The 16,610-nt window shown below is 34.1% G+C and overlaps 1 pseudogene; it reads left to right on the top strand.

The window, feature by feature from the left end:
- LOC149159810 (auxin transport protein BIG-like) overlaps nt 1-16,610 on the top strand; it is a 33,693-nt pseudogene that overhangs the window by 16,506 nt on the left and 577 nt on the right.

The following is a 16,610-nucleotide window of genomic DNA, read 5'->3' as shown; positions in this document are numbered from 1 at the left end:
TGAAGAGGAAGTTCTTTGATGTTAGTGCAGGATGAATGAAAGTAGTTGTAAAATTAGACACATGAGCATATTTTGATCAAGAGTTATGGATACCTGTGTTGATTTGTTTATGATTTCATATTTACATATACCCTTGTTTAATTCCAATCCAGATATTATAATGGTGGTTGTCGTGTTAATGTGAGAAATATATCAGCAAGTCACCATTACAGTTATTGTGTGGCTCTTGTTGTTCCATCCCATCAAGCCCTTAAAAAGTTGGGGTTAGAAGAAGGAATTGTTTACATAGTTTTCGCTAATATGTGTTATAAGAGTGAAGAAATTAAATAAGTTCAGAGCTCAATTTTACAGTTTTGTTATGCTGTGCACCACTTCTGCTTCCTTATACATTTGTAGTAATATTAGCTCTAATATTTTCTAGAGTACTCATAATATCTTGCAATTCATATTTTCTATGGCACATGAAACATTCTCTCTGATATAATAATGCAAGAGTTGTTTTGTCAGGGCAATCAATAAAAGGTTGCATGAAGACATTTCATGAAAAACAATGAAATTGTCACTTTTAATGGCAACTTGTTGACCAACTAATAAAATATCACTTTATGTGCATCAAGAATGGAAAGAAGACACACACACACACACATGCATATAAATACTAGTGGGTTGATCGCAAGAGAGTAATATTTCCTATCACTTGTGACAAATATGGATGAGTGTTAGGATCTAGAGATATTGGGGTTGTCTTGGTTTTTGAAACAATTTTTTTTTTAAGATGTAAATGAATATCAAAGAAGAAAATCAAGTGGGTACATTTGGTCAAATACATTGGAAGGGAGTGTAAATGAAATAGTTTTAGAAACAATTCCAAAATACCATTTTTTTGGCATATGCGACAGTTTTAGTAGGTATGTGGAGATAACATGTGAAAAAAGATACTATGGAGTACAAGTAGTTAAGGATGGACATATTTTTATTCTTTGGACTCACAAAGGATAAATAAGGCCAAGATGTAACCAATCAATCATTATGTTAGTAGGATCTTCACTTCCTCTTGACCCTAAGGATCATGGCATACTGGGGCATGTTACCCACCCACATGTATGGGTAACCATAGGAGAAATTTTTTCTTCTATGGTGGAATTTTCCAACCCTTTTTCTTCTTTTTCTTTCCATTTGTTTTCACAAGTTATCTACAACTTGAGCTCTTTAGCATGTAACTTAGTTGACATGATTGTGCCTAAGCTTTTCATGAAGGTTGAATACTAAGCTCCTAAGGTGTTATTTTGTATGGTGATGTTTTATTTGCTTTGTTTATACACGTGATCTGGCCACTATTGCCCAATTGAAGAAAACTTGTTCAAGTTGCTTTTCTAGGGAATAAGACATTGACATTGTTGATGTTGTAGGATATGTTATATAAATCCTTTATAGTCTACTTTAGTTTATATTCCAATGTTCATTGTATTTCATGTCTTATAATTTGCGCTATATCTTATTTAATTTTCAGAAGATGAACTCAATATTTATTGTAAGAAGCGAGAGTTAAAGGAAGAGCAGAACAATAACATTGGAGCGACAAATGAAGAAAGAGAGAGAGAAGAGAATCAGTTTGGTGATACCCTTAAAGTCAATATCTCGTATGAGACACTCACATAAAGACTACTGGTCAAGTATTTAGAGTTGGTGAATTCCCTTGCAATGACTTGGCAACACAATGATAATGTTATGAAGTGACAAAACAATATTTCATGTGTATATTGTAGTCCAACAAATATTAAGTTGGAAACTCATATTGTAATACTTGATATTTCATATAATATCATTTATGTGGTTGAAATTATATTATTTAGTATTGTAATTAACATATGTAACTCTGTGTTTTCATATTAGATGAACATGCACATTGTATGACATTTTTTTAATTTAGTCGCTAAATCATATTAATTAATTTATGTTGATTAATAATAGACACATAACGTCAATCTAAAACTACTGAATTGGTAGTTTATATTGATTAATGATGAACGCAAATAAAATGAAAGTAAATGAAATGAATATAAACTACTAAATCAGTCGTTTATATAATGAATATGAAACTACCAAAAAAAAATGAGTACTCTAAATGATAAATTTGTGATTACAAATGACAGCTAAATTTTGCATATATATGACTATTAGTAGCTAATTTATAGTATCTTATAACATGACCAAAATTTAGTCATATTTCTTTAGTCATTAATTGGTTTCAAATGACGACTAAAATTTGCATATATATGACTATTAGTAGCTCATTAATAGTATCTTATAACACGACCAACATTTTGGTCATATTTCTTTGGTCATTAATTAGTTTTCTCAGGTGATCATGTAGCAGTATATTTTCTTGTGTATTTGGTCATTAATTGTGGCAATTAATGACTAAATCATTGACTAGATTAATGACCAAATTTACGACTAAATATACTACTTTAAGATGCCAATGCGTGATGCTTCCACCAAAGTTTTCCATTTCCTTATTCTGTTGTTTTTCATCAATAGGTCTGATACCTATTTATTATATATAAATCTTGATACTACCGAATCCTTTCGGTCCTCCAACTAGGTCTTTTCATAGTCACTCCATAGACCTTGAGAAAATTGATTCTCCATCCAACAATTTAGATCCTACTATAAGGTTTCTTCTCTTTATTAATAGTTTAGGTTTGAACTTATCTAAGGTCTTTCGGCCCCTTCAAATAATTCACTACATGATCCTCAATCCTTCTGTAATATTCACAAAATGTGACTAGATACTACCATCAAATATTAACACAAAAAAACCTTCCAATCTTCACTCTATTATAGGGACATTCCTCCCTCTAATCCACACTCAATTGGATTCAAACAACCCTCCTCTAGCTTTGAATCAAGGCTTCAGATCTAAGACTATTGGTGCCAAATTCTGAATTGACTTTGGAGCAAAGACAATGATGAAAACAAGCATGTTCTATGCCTTAACTAACTCAAAAATTCGATAGAATTAACACCTAAGTCTGGAAAGAAATATGGCCAATTTAATTGCCAACAATGTTCAAGGTAAGTTACTTTCAAGTTGATGTCTTTTTCCTTCTGCATAATGTACTACACTACTTACTGTATTTGTAGTCATATGAGTGGTAGATATTTGAACTAACTTGACATTTCTTTTGTATTGCAAAGGGAGTTATTGTACAACTTGATAATTCCAACTTACAAAGTTCTTCAGATTGGCATGAACATGCTTCCATGGATCAAAGTAGGTATGAGAAATGGTAATTCAAAGGTGTATTATTTGTTTTTATTTGTCACTATCTAGTCAGAAGTGATGGAACATGGTTGATATCATGAGTAGCAAGATGAGGGATACATGTAGTTGTGATCTTGTGGTGTTTCCCATTGCTTACATGTTCAATTTCTATTTAGTTAATACCTTCAATAAAAATACTACAAGAATTAAAATCATTTATAATTTTATATTATGCAATAAAGAACTTTTGTATCTAATACAATGAAGCTTTGTGAACTTGCTTGTGCTAGGAAGAAATTTAATTTGTACATTCGAGTACCTACTAATTCTAGGTTTTACAATACCTGAATTGAAATGGCACTTTTGAGCGAATTGTAATCTTCTGATAACACATGATATTAATTTAACAAGAAGACAAGGCAGTCAAATTGGGAGAAGCGTCTAGAATTGATGACACCAATTTAGGTGAGATAACACTAGATTGTTGTAACTGTATGCATGGGTTAGTTATTTTAATATATGATGTCATTATTTAGAGATTCAATATATATAAATATTCTTGACATATCTAGAAGTAATCTCTTCTCTTTTTGCAATTGCTTAAAAAGTTTATTCTCAAGAAGTTTTACTTTTGGCATTGTTCATGGTGGGAAAACGAAACATGATAAGAATGTTTTCAGTCCATGTCATTATAACACATAGATTCGAGCACATTCCTTTAACTCTTATACAAATCTCTACAAACATACAGTCTCTCTTCAACGTTGGAGCTCTAAATATGAGCTAATATCATTTTGTTCCTTGCAACTCCAGGTATCATTGGATTCCTTTCTCTTCATATGGGCCAATTCCTCTATTTGTTGCATCTTTTGTTTCCATCGTGGTCACTAGTGATGAATTTATGAACTCCACAACTTTCTATTATTTCACTATAGAAATGGCCTTACAATTTCTGTGAAGCTTTCTATTTATAACCACTCTTGATGTGTATGCATGGCTTATAAAGAGAGGCCTTCCTAATTCAATTTTGTTGATCTTAAATTGGGTCACTACAACATTGTCACTTGCAATACCCTGCTCAACAACAAGAATAACTATTATTTTTTATAATGACCTGAATGCTTGTGATCAAATGCATTGCTAGAAATATCATCTTTTTGCTACAACGACCACTAGTAGAAAATGATGAAATTAGTGACTAGGTGACTAAAAAAGTTAGTCACCGCAATTATTTCAAGTGAATTACTACTACATTTGAGCAATTTTAAGTGACCGAACTAAAAATGGCTAACTTAAGTGACTAATTTAGTCTAGGGATAAAATATACGACTAGATAATAAATTACTAAACTAAAAACGACTAACTTAAATGACTAATTTAGTTTATGATTAAAATATATGACTACGTAATAACTGACAAAATTAATAATGATTAACGTAAATGACTATTATAGTCAAAGAATAAAAATACAACCAAATAACAAGTACAAGAAGTATATGAATTAGTCAATTATGTTAGTAATTTTTAATTGTGTCACTCTAGAAATGGAAAATTGCAATTTTGATACCAAAGTGTTACATTTCACTACAAGGGTCTCTGAATCCATCTGCAGTGCATATATATATGATTAAAAATATCCCATCCCTAGTTATTATTTAATGGTATATGAACCTTTGTTAATGATTTAAATGTTTTTAATAGTGGATATATAGCTGATAAAGTAAGTGATGAAATGAAGCTCATTTCAAGAAAATCAAATTGTTAATTTTTTAATGGTATATGAACCTTTGTTAACGATTAATTAATTGTTCCCCGATGGGGGTGATCATTTTGGAGGCCATTTGGCAATGCAATATTATTGGATCGAGGAGCTAGAGGGGCCTCCACGTGCCACACGAATGCAATGAAGAGCCGTTAGAACCTGTACCCCACTCCCCACAAGCAGTGTTTAATACCGCACAGGGACTGCATGCAGGAGATCATTCATAGGCATTGGGCGATGAGGAGAGAGTGTTGGGAGAGGACGAGGTCATGTGGTAATTTGTTTGTGTCCTAGCTCAGGCTGTGGCATGGGGCAACTAAATAGGACGAGACCATCAAATTCGGATGAGAGGGGAATTCACACCTGCATCAAGCATGGCCATTGGATCTAGGGGAAGATTTCTCTATCCGGCGTAACGAATTATAATCTGGTTCTGGGATTGGAATGTGTGGGTCAAGAGAAGACACAGAGTTTTCCTTAGTCTGGCTCTATCTCTGGTTCGAGGAAGCTCCACTAGATAATAGTTTTCTAGGGGAGAGTGACTTCAGGTGCCATCTCTGGGGTTGTTTGAGCTCTGCGGACCCCGGGACCTGTGGCGTGCCTTCCTTCTTCTTTGTTGGCCGTGGTTACGATGCTGGTGCTCGGGACTTCGAGCTCTTTAATCCTAGAAGGATAATATTATTAATTATGTTCAACGAATCAGGTACAGTAAGTGGAGTTTTATTTCAGTATTATCAATTCAGAATTTCATGGTGTGTTTCTCTAGTCAGGTGGTACACTTCCCGTGGTGGTGCGACTAATGGTGGTGGTGTTGGTTGTATTATTCGAGATCGAGGGCATGCCCGAAAGGGGAGGTGCCGACTGGGAGTCACCACTTCACTTCGGACATGGCCCTATCCCCAGCCTGCTCCTTGGGCCACATAGAAGCTCAGGTCACCTTGGAGTCCATCACGACCTAGTTGAATAACATACAACTCAACATTGATACACTGAGGGAGCAGATGTACGATGACAAGAATGAATTGGTTGCTTATATTAATGATCTCCTGCATATGCAAAATGAGACCCTGGATTTGGTGGAAGATCTTCAGTGTCAGCGCCTTCGATGCACAAACGACCATCTCCGTGCCCTAGAGACTCAGGTGGAACACATTGATTAATATCATATGCATGAACGTGCTTCTTTCTTTGTTGCACCTCCCACATTTCTTCCCAATCCCCCTCCTTAATGTGTAATTCTGAGACATGTAATTTTGATCTTTTTGTGCCGACAATAACCAAAGACACCAACTGTCTTAGATTCTCTTCAGGCTTCTTACTGTTTAGAGCAAGGCTTGTGCCAACCCTTAAGCCTGTGACATTGTATTTTGTTGCAGTAGTGATGTATTTTGTTGACACTTCTGCTATGATAATATAACGAATGTTTTTACCGAAAAAAATGATCTAATTGTTTTTAATAGTTGATAGATAAAATAAGTGATGAAATGAAGCTCATTTCAAGAAAACCAAATTGTTAATTTTTTAATGGTATATGAACCTTTGTTAATTTTTTAATGGTATACAAACCTTTGTTAATGATTTAATTTTGTTAATTTTTTTAATGGTATATGAATTTTTGGTAATAATTTAATTGTTTTTAATAGTGGATAGATAAAGTAAGTGATGAAATGAAACTCATTTCAAGAAAATTAAATTGTTAATTTTTTAATGGTATATAAATCTTTGTTAATTTTTTAATAGTATATGAACCTATATGAACCTTGATTAATAATTTAATTTTGTTAATTTTTTTAATAGTATATGAACTTTTATTAATAATTTAATTGTTTTTAATAATAGATAATTGATAAATAAAGAAACCTTTAAAAATGATAATTAATATTAATTAAATTTAAAATAAAAATAACAAAATTCTAATAAACTCATTTAACTTTAAATAAAATAAAAACAAAATAACAATTTAAAATAAAAATAACAAAAAAACATAATAAACTCTAAATAAAATTAAAAACAAAATACCCAAAACATACAACTAAAAGCAAAGTCCCATACAATTAAAAACAAAGTGCAAAGTCACATACAATTAAAAACAAAGGATTGCAATGACCGAGAGTGGAAAACTCGCTAGGTGGGAAAGCCTAGGAATGCCCAGGAACGAAAACCAAATACCCGCCAAACTTGGACTACAATGACCGAGAAGATTACCCGCCAAACTTGGACTGCAATGATCGAGAAGATTAGGGAGAGTGGAAAACTGGCTAGGAAGGAAAGCCTAGTAAGAAAGCCCAGGAACGCCCAGGAACAAAAACCAATTACCCGCGAAAATTTTCCAGGGACCATGTTTCCATGAAAACGTTTACCCTGGTTCTAAATTCCATGAAAACAGGTAATATGTCCATGAAGATGGCTCATTTGGTGCCAAATAGTTGTTGTTGGCGGGAGGGTTTGGAGGGTTGGCTCATTTGGCACGGTTGGTGGGAGGGTTTTGATATATTTTGAGAGAAATCCATATATGGTTAGATATTTTTAGGGCCTGTGAAAGTTTCTATATAATTAGAGCCTCTGTCATGGATAAAATAACATTGGAAAGGACTTGGAGGCTTTTGAAGAGACGGGCTAACTCACAATTCAAGGCTTTGGAATCACAAAAGAGGCGGGCTAACTCAGAAGAGGCAGGGGAATCACAAGTTAGTTGTATTTATTTATGGATTTACATGTATTTACTCGAAAATGTTGTCGGTATGGACAAAAAGGAGTCCTCCCCTCTGTGAATACTCCTATGTTTTGCTTAGGTTTCTCCCCCATTCTGCTCAGATCTCTCCCTTGCCGAACTCTTCGATTCACATTGGGTTCATTTTTTCATTCATTCTCTGCGAAATTTGAAATATATGACTTTCTTTTAACTAGAATTCATTTGGTTTATGAACTATATGACCCTCTTTCACTAGAATCGATTTTGTTTATGAAGAATCTTTGCGAAATTTGAATTGTAGTACATGGCGATTAAAATAATTATGAAAATCACAGAAATTATAAATGTATGTTTGAGCCCGCACTTGAACAGGGGACCTTTGCATTCCTATACATGGCAATTAAAAATATAAATGTCTGAGCCCATAATCGAATTCACTGACTAAATTGACTTGATCGAATCACAGGTTAGTTGTATTTATTTATGGATTTACATGTATTTACTTGAAATGGAAAATGTTGTCGGTATGGACAAAAAGGAGTCCTCCCCTCTGCGAATACTCCTCCATTCTGCTATGGAGTGATTTTTTTCTGGTTGAGGACCGTAGTGCTTATAACTACCTTCAATCGAACTAAAACTGTCATTAGTTCTTCTTCTCTATAGTTCTCAATAATAGTTGAATCAGTTCAATCCATGAATATGCCAACTATCTGAAGCTGTAGTCCGACTAGCTGTAGTTCACCTTAACATTAGTGTAGAATAAATAAAAGTTCTATCTAGTATTAGAATCCTCTTCATTCTCTTGATAGTGGATAGCTCTATTTTCTCTGATAGATTCAATCATATTTATATATTTTAACATATTCCAGCCATTTCAGTCAGTATCTCTCTAGAATATGCTCCTGCGGTACCCTTTCCCACTTCCATTAAGGAAATTTATGCTTGCTTGATCGGGACATGTCATTTATGCTTGATTTCCATATCGAGCACTCAACCGACTTCAGGTGTATTTGGTTTCACCATCACACCACCAGCGTAGCTCATAACACCCACCATCATAGCTGGTGACCAGCATGCATTAGCTCATGACCGGATTAAAATGACCAGCATGAAGTCCCCCTTTGGATTATGGAGACTTCATGGATGCCCCTTCCCCTTATACTCACGCTTTCTTCAGAACCTCGACCGGACTACAAGATATTAGCTTTAGCCCGAGTCGGTCAATACTTTCAGTCTACACTCACCCCCACCTCTTGTGAATAAACATATGTAATCTATAGTTATGACTCCTTCCATATATCCCGGGTAAGAGCATTTACCAGGTTCCGTATCCGTAAGAAGATGTAGGAACCTTTTGTTCCTTATTCGTAAGTGAGCCCAAGGTAGAGATGCCCTGTCTTAGTAGATATTTTCCTTTTGTAGGTTGAGAAGTATCAAGTGCAGGTCCCCTACTGTGAAGATTATAATTTCTCAGGACTACTTGAGTAGCTTGGGTTTTTCCTAAAGATATTTCTCTAATGATATGTGTATGAGTGTCTACCCCCTAATACCATAAGAACATAGTTGACCCCTCAATCGCTTCTTCCTCAGTTATGCTAGGTTCATCATTAGCTTCTTGAGATGGCTCATCATACAATAATTGTTGTTCTAGGAGTTGATTAATAACAATCATCATAGAGTTTATCCATTGAGGGAAGGTTTTCTCAAAATTATTGGCTTGATGATAGGAACAAAAGTTATCAATGCCAAAATCATCTAATTTTAGGCTTACTCTTGAACCATGACTAGTTTGGGTTGGATGTTGGCTTTCTTTTAAAAATGATGGAAAGGTATATGTCTTGATTAGCTTTTCCCTGGTTTTTTCTTCAAGTCAACTACTTCATTTGAAATATTCTTTAGGATTTTGAGTACACTCTCCAAATATGTATATTCTTTCTTCATTCGTTTAGTCAGCACTAGAGGCTTCTTCCCACTATCCTTAGGCTCTTCCTTAGGCGTATTCCCTACAAAGGATAACATTTCATTCTCCACTTTCATAACTTCCTCAAATTTATGAGTCGAGGTGTTCTTATCTTTCATTTTAACAAACATGGCTATAGAAGCATTTAGGGATGAGGTGTAATATTCCATGGCTAGAGGGTCGATAGAGTGGGAGTCTTAAGGGAGCTTATTTAGCATAGTAGTGAAACATTGATTAAAATCCTTGACCTTTTCTTTCTTCTCAATATTGATTACAATAAGTTATTTGAGAAGGATAGATGGTGATTAATCCTAACCAAATTCACTAACCAAAACCTTATTAAAGGAATCCCAACTAGATATAGAAGTAATAGGTAGATTATAATACTATGTGGATGCTTTGTTCTCAGAGGTATAAGGAAAAAACCTATATACCACATCCTCAAGCTACACATTCATCAGACAAAAGGCTATATAGAATTTCTTTATGTGGTCTTCAGGAGTGACAAAATTATCAAGATCAAACTTTGGTAGGATCCTCTTTGGTTGTTTAGGAAGATCATGCAAATTGCCTCCAAGGTTGAGGGCACCTTGGGACATCCATTTAGGTTGGGGATTACAAGCCATTATATCTAGTATGTTGTCCTAATTTGATTTGTATTTAGAATCATAGGAATAATTGTTATGATCAATATGACCAATTTCACCATCAATATCATATTGTATGTGTGTAGAGGGTAGAGAACTAGATGGAGTTACAGTTATATAATCAAAAGGACTAGGGATTTATTTTAAAAGCATGCTCAATAATATCTTTGACAGAGTCAACTAAAACATTCTCTTTGGTCACTAGTCTTCTGATATCCCTTTTCCTAGGGAGAAAAAGGGCTACAAGGAGTCTTCCTATTTTCTTAGCATAAGAACGAGTAATACGCCTAAGGGAATTAACCTTAGTGGAAGTGACATAACATAATGTTTCATTACAGGGAACATCTTTGTAATTGGTTTCCTTGTCAATATGCTTAGTATAGGTAAAAGGAGTATGTGGATGTTGGGAGAGATTTTCTTCATCGGGAATGCTTGCATAGTATGAATGAGAATTCTTGCTAGCCATGCAATTAGTCCCCCCTTCTAGTTCCAAATTAATTATTGATAGGGATAAGTGACCCTGTAACAGTCACAATGGTTATCTATGGTATGAGGTTCTAATAAGACCTCACACCATTTTGGATAAGAGACCCATCTATATTCTTTCCCAACAACCATGCTTGGTTTGTTGAATTCTATGAAATATTGAATGATTGTCACAACAAGGAGCATGAAAATTCAAATAAAGCTATCTAACTGCAGAAATAAAACTATTGTAAACTAACTAAATGTTGAAAGATAGATTAAGACAAGAAGAAATAAACATAAAAATAGATGAAGAAAGAAAAAATTTAGTTGATTTACCAACACTATAATGATTAACTTATTAGAGAAAATAAATAATATTCATTCTCTATTCTAACAAGTGCTAATTGAATAAATAAACAAAAAATAATTAGTAATAATGTGAGCAAGAGTTATCGAGTTTGCAAAACGGTATGTTGACTTATAGTAACAAATCTCACAGAATGCACACATAAATGAAAATACATTATATTAGTCTAAAGCATAATCATAATGTATGTTGAATCACAATTCTAGCAGTGGCCTTCTTGGTATTATCAATATTATTTTTCAATAGATATAGCATACACCAACTTCCTAGATCCTCTCTTTTAAACTCTACATATTTTACTTAGAGACTTCAAAGTTCAAAAGTAAAGAAGTTCATGAATTCAAAAGTTCTTCTTACTAGTAATTTTACATCACTTGCAGATTACAATAGTAATTTCCCCTAGGGACTCTTGGGATTCCATTGAGTAGGTACAATCTATTCATATTCTCATTATTTTCAAATGAAATTAAGGAAAATAATTTGCAAAATTTTAGAGACTGAAAAAGGTAGCTGCTATAATGTGATTAGATCTTCCATAGGGATCCCCAATACTTCTTAAAATAAGCTACACAGATTCTGTAATAGGAGTAAATCATCTTAATCCTATTGGGTAACAACCCTTCCATGATGACATAATATTCTAACATGCTCTGTGAGAGGGCTTGTACATCTTTCTTCAGTGAGACCATGAAAGAGTCTATGAGTACTTGTTTCTTTTAGGATTCCACAGTGTGTCACTAGAGATTGTCTTTTGCAATTTTGTTTTGAAGATATTAAAATACAATTCTCTAGTAGTCAACATATATTTTAGCTCCTTGTCTACTTCATATGGCTTGGATTCTCCTTGGGTTCCAATGGCTCAAAACTTATTCATTTTGATTAATCTCTCAACTAAGGATTAATGTTGTTGACTCTGAGCTATAGATCTGCAAATGTATTTCTCTAAGTTTTCCTATGTCTTTAGGCCCCTATTGATAGTGAATGTGTTAGTTCTTCTTCCCTCATCCTAGGGACCTCTGGTGTAGCATGTCAATATTTCTTGGGCCATTTCTCTAGTTGGTTCACAAAATTTTGTACAACTTGGTGAAATCTATCATGAAAATTTTTAATATATAATTCCTTGTGCCAGCTGAAAATATCTTCTTCTACAAGGCATCCATCACTATTTCTTGATTCTTCAGCTTTGGGCTTTTTGAAAGAATATTGATTTCTCTATGAAAGGAAATATATATGGTCAAATTTTAGAAAGCTTCTTACCTTTATTTTCTAGGCATAATTTTTCTTCTTATGGTTGTCTAAGGTATGTGCTTGTAGCCTGCTCTTCATTTGAATCATCTGAATCATAAATATGATCACCTTCAAAATGCACGGAATAAGGCTTATGAGGTTTAATTTCCAACTCAATAATTTGTGTATTTTCTTATTATTGAATGGTGATTGTTGTTGTAGGTTTGAAATTTGAGCATTCCTAGCACTCCCTTTATCAATTTTAAGTAGTTTCAACAAATCCTGTGTTTGTAGGGCTACTAAAGAACAATATTCTTCCAATTGTTCAACATCTTCTTCACATATGACCATTCGTGCCTTGAGTAGTTTCTGTCTTAAGATGCTCATACTTTCATGATTTCTGCTACAATGGCTTGTGGACAAATGTGCATGGGGAATTGTACCTTGCTCTTTGTTAGAACCATTAGAGTCATAGACAATAGCCTCCTCAAAATTGACAAGATAATATAGATTTGAATTAACTTGAAGCTTAATTATATTTTCATCTACAAAGCTACGAGAGTGCAATGTGTTTTGTCTTCAAGAAATTTAGAGGGTTTCTCTATGAGTTCCTATGAAGAAAGAGGTGTGTGGAAAGAGTTCAAAATAAGTTCCATATTTGTATTTGAACTAGAAACAATATTTTCTCTTATGTTTCCATAATATAAGGCCCCTTTTCCAACCAGCTCATTGACTTGAGAAAAATTATTAGTAGACAAAAATGACTAAAACAAGCGAAACATCAAATCTATCTTTGTTACATGTTCATCAATCCACTTCAAATTGTTTGGATGAGATACATGTGTGTTGTCTATAACAAGAAAGATCTGTCTAGTCTTACATTGTCTTGAGCTATGCCTTAATTTTCTAAATGTGTCTATGACTCATCTCTAGATGTTACAACTCTAGTCCAAGCTGTTGGGGGCCAACTAGCATCAACATTATTTTTTTGTGGCTTCTTGGTCATCTAATTATTTTCTGAAAAGCATGGATTTGACAATATTGGATGCTTTCCAATCTCATCTATCTTGTATCCACAAAACCATGTTGCTTCTTTAAGAGGAAAGGTTTGGGATTGTCCATGCATTTACATCATATGACTTTGTTCCTATATGATTCTGCCATAATGGTAATTGGAGGAAAATTTTCCTGCTGAATATTCACACATCCATTGAAGGAAATGTGGGATAATTTTGAGTATATTGTAGACAAATCAATTGTTTGAGACACATACAAGGTGTCTCACTTCAACAACGAGATAAACTACACAAGTTTCAAGATAGACAACAAGATAAACATAGTGAGCAATTGTCAGTTTGTCACACTTTTTAATGTGTCTTATAATCAAGAATATGGCATCCTGAACCATTTTACTTGATCAGCTAGAGTTTATTAAGAGGAATTTTATCCTAGGTAATATTATTACAACTTTTGAAGGTCTTGAATGAGTATCAAAGACCAGTCTCATAATTATAGATGAAGATAGGAATAGCAAATATGACTCCTAATGCATATTTTCTACTAGGGTGAAATTCTTCAAGCTTAGAAAAATAATGTAAATCTCCAAATGATGTACCCTCTTGCATGCTAGGAATAAGGAGAGAATGTGGTGTAAATCCTTCATTAATGTGCCCTCCATGCAAGTGGCTAAAAATATAATGTATTCCCTTCAAGTTCCAAAAAGGTAATAATTTGTAACTTGTCATGTTGCAATGAATAGGTAAGTGACTCCCTCAAGTGGAGTGCCCTCATTTTCTAGGAATGAACACTTGGAACATGTCATAAATAGGCTTTAAAGGAGAGAGTGCACAACTGGTAACTTACACTACATCAGTGCCTCCCTTGTAGCTGAGTGATGCATCCTATTTGCTACTAAGGCAACCCACATTGTTGTGTTCTTCTCCTCATTGTTGTTGTAATGAGTGTTTAAATATGGCTGCAAGGGATGTGCCCTTAAGAATGCTAGTATATTAAACAAAAAATTTCGTTGTCATGCTGGTAGATCTACATTTAAAAGGGGTAAATACAAACAAAAAAATCTCCTCAAATAAGTGCTAATCCATAGGCTTTCTCTCAAATATGACTTTCTTTTGTTGTTTGACTATGTGATTGTTGTGTATGGGTGTGTTCACACTGGTAAAAAATGTGTAGTATTCTCTTCCTATATGTTGTTTCTAAAATGTTTGCACAATTGACATTTGTGCTCAAATGGGAGCTGAAACTTCTCTTTTACAAACAAAGTTCTGAAAAGAGTTGAAAGTAAAGAGTTAACATATCAGTTTCATCTTTGAATGCAAAAAATTGAAGATGAGTCAATGCCCAATTTTGACAACGGATGAATACCATGCACATGATGAGAGAATAGTTGATGAGAAGAGCTTGCTTAAATATGCATGTCCATGTAATGATTGTCATGGTGGGAAGATGAGAAAAAGAAGTGTGATTTTTCAACATATGCTAAAATATGGGCATAGCGGTATAAGCCCTTTCCCTCAAAATTGTTATCCAGATAGGATAAAATTGCATAGCATGAGAGATGTAGAGGCACTTGACATAGATGAAGATGCAACAAACATAAATGGAAATGTAGGAACCTTTGATGAAGGGATTGAAGTTGATAGAATGTTGAATGAGGGTTTCAAGGATGAATGTCGAAAGTTGATGGAGGATGCTTTAAAACCTATGTATGGTACTTGCAATTTAAGTCATTTAACAACAATCCTTTAATTCTTAACTTGCAAGTGGTGCATGGTTAGACAAATGAGAGTGTTGATGAGTTATTGGCATTTTTACAATGGTTGTTACCACCTGACTCCACATTGCCAACAAAACAAAGAGCATGTAAAGTGAAAATCAATAAGCTAGGCTTAGAGTATGAAAACATCCACACATGTGTGAATGGTTGTGTATTATTTCGAAAAAATCTTGCAAGTGAGACTGAATGTCAAAAATGTAAAGAAGGGAGGTATAGACTAGGGTTGAAATCAAATTCAGTTCTGAGAAGGGTTCTTCGTCACTTTCCACTAATCCCACGGTTGCTTCAAATGTACAAATGTCAAAACATTGCTGATCTAATGCAATGGCATGCCCAAAATAAGAGTACTAATGGAAAACAACGATTTGTGTCTGATTCTAAGATTTGGAAGGAATTTGACAACAAATCACCTGATTTTGCCCAAGATCCTCGCAATATAAGGTTGGGTTTAGCTCTAGATGGGGTGAACCCTTTCTCAAATCAAAGCACTAAATGGTCAACTTGGCTAGTGTTTTTAATAAATTATAACTTGCCTCCATGGTTAGCAACCAAGCCATTTTTCTTGATGCTGTCATTGATTATATCAAGGAAAAAAAGTGTGACCTCAGATACAATTGATGTTTATGTAGAGCCATTATTTGACGAGTTAGTGGAATTGTGGAAAGGAATTGAAGCAATTCAAATTTTAAGGGATGGAAATTCAATTCAATTCACTTTAAGAGCTTCTTTATTATTTATAATCCACGTTCTTCCTGAATATGGCACTTTGATTGGTCTGAATGTTCATGGATACCATGGATGTCTGGCTTGCATCTTTAAGGGTTTTGTGAGGCATTCAAGTAGTTTTCACAAGTGTATTTATTGTGGACATCGTGCTTACCTCAAAATGGAGCATCCATATCGTTGAAAAAAGTCACATTTCAATGGTAAGGAAGAGAATCATGAAGCACCATTGGCAATAACAAGTGATTACATTATTGAGAATGGAGAAAAAAGAATGCAATTTATTGAAAATGGTGGCATTTGTGGTAGTAAAAATGATCCACTTAATGATAGTGGTGTAAAAAGAGTGTGCATATTCTATAAATTGCCATACTTTAAGCATATAACCATTAGGCATACTGTTGACTTTATGCATACTGAGAAAAACATAGCTTTTGCTATTATAGAAACTATTTTTGGTGCATATGATACAGTGTCATCATGCCTAGACCTTCAAGAACTAAAGATTCGTCGAAATCTTTGGGTTGAAAAATATGGTAATGGAAAATATAGAAAACCTATTGCTCCTTATGTGTGGACAAAGGATCAACATGCACAATTCTTAAAGTTGATGTCTCAGACTCGATTTCCTACTGGATATGTAAGTAGTAATATTAGAAGCCAAACCGACAATAATAGCTTAAGAAGCCTCAAGACCCATGA

Source organism: Pinus tabuliformis, chromosome 5_2 (genome assembly GCF_031772625.1).
Source record: "Pinus tabuliformis cultivar Carrire ecotype Pingquan chromosome 5_2, CPIR1, whole genome shotgun sequence".
Lineage (NCBI taxonomy): Eukaryota > Viridiplantae > Streptophyta > Pinopsida > Pinales > Pinaceae > Pinus > Pinus tabuliformis.
This window is presented reverse-complemented; position numbering and strand designations above follow the sequence as displayed.